The sequence below is a fragment of the Gossypium hirsutum genome, chromosome A06, assembly GCF_007990345.1.
Source record: "Gossypium hirsutum isolate 1008001.06 chromosome A06, Gossypium_hirsutum_v2.1, whole genome shotgun sequence".
Classification (NCBI taxonomy): Eukaryota; Viridiplantae; Streptophyta; class Magnoliopsida; order Malvales; family Malvaceae; genus Gossypium; species Gossypium hirsutum.
The window spans coordinates 24830075-24840387 of record NC_053429.1 but is presented as its reverse complement, the minus strand read 5'-3'; the positions used below and the strand labels follow the sequence as shown (position 1 = coordinate 24840387).

Below are 10313 nucleotides of genomic sequence, written 5' to 3'. Positions count from 1 at the left end.
TTTTCTCTTGTTGGTAGGGTGGTTGTTGGAAGCCTAGAGGTGGTGGTGGTCTCTGATCTGTGAAGAACTAAGAAAACCGTCAATTTTTCTATTCAAAAGTTCTACCTGATTAGAGAGCATAGTGACCAAATCAACGTTAAAAACACCGACTATTTTCGTTGGTTTTGTTCTCATGACTTGCCACTGATAATTATTCAGTGACATCTCTTCTATAAATTCATAAGCATCCTCAAGTGTCTTATTATTGATAGTTCCTCCAGCAGCTGTGTCAATCATCTGTCTAGTCGAAGGATTCAGACCATTGTGAAACGTTTGAACCTGTAGCCAGAGTGGTAGCCCATGGTGAGGGCATCTTCTTAAAAGGTCCTTCTATCTCTCACATGCATCATAAAGTGTTTCTAAATCCATCTACACAAAAGAAGAGATATCATTACATAACTTGGCTATTTTACCCGATAGAAAATATTTTAATAAAAATTTTTTGGTCATTTGTTCCCAAGTAGTGATTGACCATCTTAGTAACCAGTTCAACCACTGTTTAGCTTTCTTCCTCAATGAAAATGGGAATAACCGAAGGTGAATGGCATCATCAGAAATGCCATTGATTTTAAAAGTGTCGCAAAACTCTAAGAAATTCGCCAAATAAGTGTTTGGGTCCTCGTCGTGCAAACCATCAAACTGAACAAACTATTGGATCATTTGAATGGTGTTAGGTTTCAGTTCAAAATTATTAGCAGCAATAGCAGACCTAACTATGCTCGATTCAGTTCCTGTTAAAGAAGGTTTAGCATAATCATACATAGTACGCGGAGCAGGATCCTGATTAGTAGCAATCGCAGGAGGTAGCAGATTTTCCTGGTTTTCAGTCATCTCCTCGGTTGTGGTGTGAATATCCTCCTCTTGCTCTTCCTCTGTGTATCTTAAGCTTTGCCTTATTCTCTTCGATTTCTGCAAACTGTGCAATCGATCTCACTATCAAACAGTAATGGTCTCGACGGGTTTCTTCTAGTCATACACTATAAAAACCTGCAAGGAGCGAATAAAAGAAAAATTAGAAAAGAAGATAAAAATTTAAATTGCAAATAAAGTAAAATGGCTAAAGTAATAAAAATTGAGTGTTCCTAATACATTAGTTCCCCGGAAACGGCGCCAAAAACTTGGTACGTGATTTTCGCGACAGGTTTTAAAAATTTATAATTAATCATTCTTGAAACTAATTATTATCACGATGAAGGCAAGTGTACCTATCGAGCAGTAGTATAGCTTTAGCAAGACCGGATTGTCGAACCCAAAGGAACCAAGAGTACTAGTAATTACTTTCTTTTTATTATCTAACCTAAAAATTAAGGGATTTGTTTATCTAAACTAATTAACTAAACTAAGCGTTTACAGAGAGAAATTGGGGAAAAGCTTTTGGGAAAACTTGATTGACTAAGACAATACCCAAGGAAAAATCCAAAGCTTTTGGGAAAACTTGATTGACTAAGACAATACCCAAGGAAAAATCCGCCTAGACTTCACTTGTCATTTGACTTTGAATCAGATGATTTATTCATTTGACTTGACCCGTAGAAATCCCTAAGTTATATTATTATCTCTCTTGAGACTAATAATGTGTAACCCTAAGTTGATTAATTGAAATCTATTTCTAATTAATGCCCTAGTTTTGCATTAACTCGATCTATGGATCCCCTTATTAGGTTTCACCCTAATCTGGCAAAGTCTTGTCACCCTATCTCTAGGCGTGCAATCAACTTCGCTTAATTATGACAAATTTACTCTTAGATAGAGACTTTTGCTCCTCTAAATAAATGCATTAACTTGAATCAATATCCTGGAATATTAGGACAAGAATTAAGAACACATAATTAAGAACAAGTCAAATATTTATCATACAATTCAGATAACAATAACAATAAAACATGACATTAAAGAATTAGGAGCATTGAATTCACCAAATCTAAGGAGAAACCATCCATAAATGTGCTAAGCATGGGATAAAACTATGTATAAATTACGGTTTATCAGTAAGCCACACGGGCCTTCAACATGACCATGTTAAGAAGACACACAGGCGTGTTACCCTTCCACATAGGCGTGTGTCCCTGTTTACTTGAAATTTTACAAAGTTTTCTAGAGTGCACAGGTTTGTCCCAAATTAACTCTAAAGTGTGTTTGGGGCCTCGTAGACCCATAGTAAGGAAATTAGGATATTGTTAAAAGTTTTAAATTAGAGTGAAATTCATGACTAGTAAATGTACATTTGTATGTGTTTAACTCCGGTAACACCTCGTATCCTATTCCGGCGTAGAACTCGGGTAAGGGGTGTTACATTTAGTGGTATCAAAGCTATGATTTCATTGATTCTGGGGCTAACCTAGCGTTAGTATGAGTCTAGCTATACATGCCATAAATATATTGTGATAGTGTGACAACTCCTAACAAATTTAAATTGTGTTTTCATATAGTAAATGGATCTTCACGGAGTAATGGCAGACGATGTAGAGAGTAACACGCAGGCTCCCGTTGAAGGGACCGCGCCAGTAGAGAGTGGGCTCGTGAGAATGAGTCAGGACGGAGGGGCTAGAGGAGCTTACCTCCATATGATGGATGCCTAGTATACAGAGTTTGTTCGTGTAAATCCAAACATTCCACCTCACCCACCCTCCTCCAATCTCTCAACCTAACCCCATAGCGCCCTAAGAGGTAGAGATGTTAAGAAGGAAGAAACCTCCGGTTGACAGAATTAGGAAGCAAAGGGCTGAAGAGTTTAGAGCGAACATAGATGATGACCCTGAGAGGGCAGAGTTCTGGCTAGAAAATACCATTAGGGTACACGATGAGTTGTCTTGCACACCTGAGGAGTGCATGAAGTGTTTTGTGTCACTCTTGCAAGACTTGGCCTACCAGTGTTGGAACACTCTTGTGTCGGTTGTACCAAGGGAAAGGATTACATAAGAGTTTTTCCAAAAGGAATTCCAAAAGAAGTATATTAGTCAGAGGTTTATAGATCAGAAGAGGAACGAATTTTTAGAATTGAAGCAAGGCCGAATGGCAGTAACAGAATATGAGCGTGAGTTCGTAAGGCTCATTAAATATGTTAGGGAGTGCGTATCTATCGAAGCCATCATGTGCAAGAGATTTGAAGATGGATTGAACGAAGACATCCAATTATTGGTTGGTATCTTAGAGTTAAAGGAGTTTGTGATACTAGTTGAAAGAGCTTGCAAGGCAGAAGAATTGACCAAAGAAAAGAGAAAAATTGATATTGAGTCTCATGACTCAAGGAAAAGACAAATGGGGAAATCACACCAGTCCTCATCTAAGAGATTGAAAAAGTTCATGTAACAGCCCGATTTTGGGGCTAGTCAGAACTGTGGTTTTGAGACCACAAATTTGAAGTCAAAGAAATTATTTTATTATTATTTTGGAGTCAGAGCATGTTATTAGTAGTGTATGAAAAATTTGGTGAGTTAATTTTGACATTTGTGAGCCCAATTGTGAAAAAGGACTAAATCGTATAAAGTGAAAAAGTTTTAAATTGATAGCTAAGGGTGTTAAATTATTAAGAATCTTAACTTAGGGGTCTTTAAAGGGCAAAAATACCCTTAGATCTTAGCCTGGCTGGCCACGGGAGATAAAAATGTTGAAAAGTCAACATTAGGTAATTGGATGGCATAATGTGTAATAAAATAATGCCTAAGCCTAGCTATCATCTTTTCTTTTCATTCTTTCTTCATTACCACCAATTTTTTAGCCATTCTTGGGGGTTTTTAACTTCAAAAACTTTGGCAACTTATTCCTCTTGCAAGTAAGTGATTCACATACTTTTTGTTGATGATTTTTACATTTTTGGACCCCTTAAAGCATGATTTTTCAAATGAGGGGACTATTTTGTAAAATGGTTGAAAGTATAGGGTTTTTCCATGAGAGTAAATAGGTTGTTTTCTAAAATTTTATGGAAGAATATGAGTCTTGGTGGTGAAATAAACAACTTTTGTTAAGGGATTTCTCATGAAAACCTTAATTAAATCATTTTGTAAAAGTTGGTAAAATAGATAGTAATGTTGTGAAATATTGTAAATTTAGGGTTGTCATAAGAAAGATAAATGGTAGGTTAGGCTTGGATGATAAGGAAATTCGATAAAAATTGATTTTCGAACTTAGGGGTAAAATGGTCATTTTGTAAAAGTCTAGGGGTAAAATGGTCATTGTGCCCAAGTATAGATTATTGGATGCTTAGATCGATAAAATGATTAAATTTATGATTTTTTGTTATTATATATCAAGAAATACCAAATCCAAACTTAGACCCGGGGAAGGCCAAGCAAAATGATTAAACCGTCTAGACACCATATTTTGTAACCCAAGGTAAGTTGTATACAAATAGCACAACTACGTTGTCATTATATATGTTGAATTGATTTAGCATGAATTGCTTAATTGTGGAAATGAGAACGTATAAAGACAATTGAGATAGTAACATTCCCGGTTGAACTATAGGAAATAAATCGGATATTCATGCCATGACATATAGGTTATTGTGAGCTAGTGTAAGACCATGTCTGGGACATGACATCTCCATTGAGACGAGAGCCAGTGTAAGACATGTCTGGGACTTCATCGGCCTCAAGATTTAAGCCAGTATAAGACATGTTTGGGACATGCATCGGCTACGAGATGAGCTAGTGTAAGACCATGTCTAGGACATGGCATCGGCATCCTACCCCATGTTTGAGGCTTAATGAACACCTGATAGTGTCCCGAATGGTTCAACGGTGAGAGTTATGGTTTAAGATCATGAGAAAAGTATAACCGTGTTATGAGTAATACAGGTACCTATTCGATATATATATAAAATGAGAGTTCGATATATGCTATATGATGGGTATTGGATAGTGATGAGTAAGTTATGCTTATGCCTACTTTTGTATTAAGAGCATGTTGTTAAATGGTAAAGTTGTTGTTATGTATTTGTATGCTTCTTACTAAGCTTTATGCTTACCCCCTCTCTTCTCCATTTCCTTATAGTGTCGCCTAAATAGCTCGGGGATTCAGAAGACGTCGGAGGTTACGATCACACTATCATCCGGAGCACTCAGTATAGTTATAATCCTTGTTTTGTGTATGGAATGTATAGGGCTTAGACTTTAATGTTATGTGTCATTGAGAAATAGTCAAATGTGTTGACTTGAGGTAAATCCCTTGATTTTGTATAAGACCGTGGATAATGGTCAATATTTATTTTGATTTATAAATAGAAGTTGATATTTTCATGGATGAGTAAATTGTACAAATGAAATGTTGTCCATTGTGGCTATTTTGGCTATGTGATGTACCCTTATAATGGCATAGAGTTATTTTATGCAGGTTACGTATGTAAAAGTGACAAAAAGGCTTGATAAATAGCCTCATTTTGTCCATACGGGTAGGCACACGGCTGTGTGTCTAGGCCGTATGAGACACGAGGCCCGCCACATGGGCTTGTGATCTGGCTGTGTGTCTCTTGCAAATAAAATTTTCAAGTCAGTATGCATGATAGTAAGCACACGGGCAGAGACACGACCGTGTGTCTTAGTTGTGTGAAGGGCACGGCCTAGCACACGGGCGTGTGCCTTGGCCGTGTGAGCCTTAAGAATTGCTAACGTCATAAACAAAATGTCCAGGTTTTTGCACATGGGCTAGGACACGTACTAGGGACACGGGCGTGTGCCAGGCCCTGTGAAAACCTCTGTAGGTGTGAATTTAGAATCAACTCCACACGGGTATAGGATACGGGAGTGTCCCTGTATTACTTAGGTCGTATGAGCCACACGGGCCAACAGCACGACCATATCGAATCGGTTACACGGGTGTGTTGCCCCTCCCACACGGGCGTGTGCCCCTATGTCTAGTAATATTTTTTCGAGTTGTGGGAAGATCCGAATCAATCCCGAATGGTTTTAAATAAATGCTTGAAGCTTCGTAGGCCTTTGTTATTAAGTTCTTGATAAAAAACGTAAAGTTTTAAATTTGACCTAATTTTGGTGACTCGAAAATGTGAGAATGTATGTGTTCAAGTTGGGTAATGCCTCGTATTTCGTCCTGGCGTGGGGTACGGGTGTAAGGTGTTACATTTTAGTGGTATCAGAGCTATGGTTTAGTCAGTTCTAAGACTAACCTAGCATGAGTACGAGTCTAGCTATACATGCCATAATAGTATATTGATAGTGTGACGACTCCTGACGATTATAAATTGTATTTTCATATATAGTAAATGGATCCGGATAGAGCCACGGCAGATGACGTGGAGAGTAACGCACTGGTTCCAGCTGAAGGGACCGTGCCAGTTGAGAGTGAGCTCGTGACCATGGGCCAAGGTGGAAAGGCTAGAGAAGCCTACCTCCGAATGATGGATGCTTGGTACACAGAGTTCATTCGTGTGAATCCAAACACTCCACCTCCCTCACCTTATCCGATTTCTCAGTATACCCCTATAGCTCCGCAAAGAGAGGACGTGTTTAGGAGGGAGAAGCTTCTGGTAGACAAAATCCGGAAGCAATGAGCCGAGGAATTTCGAGCCAAAATAGATGACGACCCAGAGAGAGAAGAGTTTTGGTTAGAGAATATAATCAGGGTATTTGATAAACTGTCGTGCACACCTGAAGAGTGTGTGGAGTGTGCAGTGTCACTCCTATACGACTCGACTTATCAATGGTGGAATACTCTCGTGTCTATTGTACAGAGAGAGAGAGTAACTTGGGAATTCTCCCAGGAAGAGTTTTGAAAAGAGTATATTAGTTAGAGGTTAATAGACCAAAAGAGGAAGGAATTTCTGGAGTTAAAACAAGGTCATATGACGGTAGCAGAATATGAACGTGAGTTTGTAAAACTCAGCAAGTACATGTGGGAGTGCGTATCCACTAAAGCTACCATGTGTAAAAGGTTTGAGAATGGTCTAAATGAGGATATCTGAGTATTTGTGGGCATTTTAGAGTTAAAAGAATTCGTGGTACTCGTTGAAAGAGCATGCAAAGCAGAAGAGTTCGTTAAAGAGAGAAGAAATGCGGCTGTTGAGTCGCATGATTCAAGGAAAAGACAGGTGGGGAAATCGCATCAGTCCTCATCTAAAAAATCTAAGGAATTCACTACCCAATTGAATACTTCGGTGGGGTTCTCTAATAGAAACAAGAACCAGCAGAACACGGCTTCTAGAGCCCAGACCATTTCCTTCACGAGTGTTGGTAGTGTTCAGCCAAATAAACCAGAATGTCCACAATGTGGTAGGCGCCATTTCAACGAGTGCCGAGGCAAAGAAAAAGGGTGCTTCAAAAGTGGGTCATTCGGCCACTTCATCCGAAACTGTCTCGAACTTGATGACAAAAAGAAAAATCAATATGTGAGAGCAAGTAGTGCTCCTTTGTGGGGTAGACCACAAAAGAACCCTAGAAGTGGGGCTACCAGAAGAGATATGCCAAGAGATGCTATAGTAAGCTCCGAGGGTAGAGTGCCTGCGAGGCCATTTGTGCCCGTGAAGAGGCAGAGTCTCCGAACATGATCACGGGTACCTTCTCTATCCATGATATATCTGTTCTTGCTTTAATTGACCCGGGATCTACCCACTCTTATATTTGCATGAAATTGATATCTCGTATGAACATGCTAGTAGAGTCCACCAAATTTGTGATGAAAGTGTCCAACCCTTTAGGCAGACATGTTTTGGACCAAGTGTGTTGGAATTGTCCTTTGACAATTAGAGGTCGTTATTTTTCGGCTAACTTGATGTTATTGCCGTTTAATGAATTTGATGTGATATTTGGGATAGATTGGTTGACTTATCATGGTGTTGTAGTAGACTGTGGGAGAAAAGTTATTAAGTTGAAATGTGAAGACGGCAATACTCTTCAAGTTGGGCCAGATGAATCAGATAACTTCCCTGTCATTATATCATCTTTGACTACTGAGAAGTATTTGAGGAAATGATATGAGGCTTATCTAGCTTTTGTGTTGAATACTCAAGTGTTTGAATCGAAGATTGAATCTGTACCAGTGGTTTGTAAGTTTATAGATGTGTTTCCGGAAGAGTTACCCGGATTAGCTCCAACTAGAGAAGTTGAATTTGGTATTGAATTGGTCCCTGGTATGACACTTATCTCGATCACTCTGTATAGAATGACTCCAAAAGAATTGAAAGAGTTGAAGGTACAGTTGTAAGAGTTAACGGATAGGGGCTTTACGAGATCTAGCTATTCAACGTGGGGTGCTCCGGTACTTTTTGTGAAAAAGAAAGATGGGTCGATGAGGTTATGTATCGACTATAGACAACTTAATAAGGTAACTGTGAAGAACAAGTATCCTTTTCCAAGGATCGATGATTTGTTCGATCAGTTGAAGGGAGCCATCGTGTTTTCTAAGATTGATTTGAGGTCTGGCTACTATCAGCTAAGAGTTAAAGAGCAAGATGTATCAAAGACTGCATTTCGGACGAGGTACGGGCATTATGAGCTCCTTGTCATGCCCTTTGGTTTGACTAATACCCCGGCGGTGTTTATGGATTTGATGAACCTTATTTTTTTACCATATTTGGATAAGTTCATAATTGTCTTTATCGATGATATACTAATTTATTAGCGTGATAAGTGTGAACACGCGGAGCATCTGAGAATGGTTTTACAAACCTTAAGAGATAAGCAGTTATATGCCAAGTTCAGCAAGAGTGAATTTTGGCTTTAGGAGGTTGGATTCTTAGGACACATTGTGTTAGGAGACGGGATTAGAGTTGACCCAAGAAAGATCTCGGCTATTGTTGAGTGGAAACCGCCAAGGAATGTGACGGAGGTTCGAAGGTTTTTGGGTTTGGCTGGATACTATAGACGGTTTGTAAATGGATTCTCTATGATAGCTACTCCGATAACAAGGCTACTGCAAAAAGATGTCAGATTCGAATGGACCGAAAAGTGTCAACAGAGTTTCGAAAAATTAAAGGCTTTGTTGACCGAAGCACCAGTTTTAATGCAACTGGATTCAGACAAGGAGTTTTGATATATAGTGACGCCTCCTTGAATGGTTTGGGATGTGTGCTTATGAAAGAATGTAAGGTTATAGCTTATGCTTTGAGATAGCTGAAGCCTCATAAGAAAACTACCCGACGCACAATCTAGAGTTGGCTACTATAGTGTTCGCGTTGAAAATTTGGAGACACCATTTGTATGGTGAGAAATGCTAAGTATTTACCGATCACAAAAGTCTCAAGTATTTGATGACTCAAAAGGAATTGAATCTATGGAAGCAAAGGTGGTTAGAGCTAATAAAAGATTATGAACTGATAATTGATTATCACCCGAGAAAGGCAAATGTAGTCGCCGACGCTTTGAGTAGAAAGTTATTGTTTGTCTTAAAGGCCATGAATACTTAGTTGATTATGTCTAAGGATGGTTCGATACTAGTAGAGTTAAGAGCTAGGCCGACATTTCTACAAGAGATTCATGAAGCTCAGAAAGGTGATAATGAGTTACAAGCTAAGATGGCTCAATGCGAGACGAAAAATGAATCTGAATTTTGTATTGACACCAATGGATGTATAATGTTCAAAGATAGAGTTTGTGTACCCAAGGACAATGAGCTTATATAGAAGATTCTACGAGAGGCACATAGTGGTTGTTTGTCCATCCACCCGGGTAGTGTAAAAATGTACAATGACCTGAAGAAAATGTACTTGTGTTCGAGAATGAAAAGAGACATTTTAGAGTTCGTTTCCAAGTGTCTTGTGTGTCAGGAAATAAAGGCTGAACACTAAGTACCTTCGAGTCTACTTCAGCCTATCACGGTCCCCGAGTGGAAGTGAGATCGGATTACTATAGATTTCGTGACGAGCTTGCCATTAACCCCGAAGAAAAAGGATGTTGTTTGGGTTATTATGGATAGGCTAACAAAGTCGGCACATTTTATACCAGTGCGTACCGACTACTCCCTTGACAGATTGGCTGACTTGTACGTTTTTGAGGTTGTGAGATTGCACGGGGTACCCTTATCGATTATTTCGGATAGGGACACGAGATTTACCTCGAGGTTTTGGAAAAAGTTACAAGAGGCATTAGGTACAAAGTTGAGTTTTAGCACGACGTTTCACTCGTAAACTAACGGTCAGCCGAAAAGAGTGATTTAGATTTTAGAAGACATGTTGCGGTGCTGTGTTCTTGAGTTTCAAGGTAGTTGGGAAAGGTACTTACCATTGGTTGAATTTGCCTACAACAATAGTTATCAGTCAAGTTTGAAAATGGTGTCTTATGAGGCTTTATATAGGCGAAAGTGTCGAACGCCATTATATTGGACCG

General features: G+C 39.0%; 1 non-coding gene across 1 annotated transcript; it reads left to right on the top strand.

The window, feature by feature from the left end:
- The first annotated feature begins 334 nt into the window (after nt 1–334).
- LOC121231095 (small nucleolar RNA R71) lies at nt 335–441 on the top strand. The gene has a single exon (XR_005929163.1). It is a non-coding gene; the product is annotated as a small nucleolar RNA R71 (small nucleolar RNA).
- Nucleotides 442–10313: the final 9872 nt, after the last annotated feature.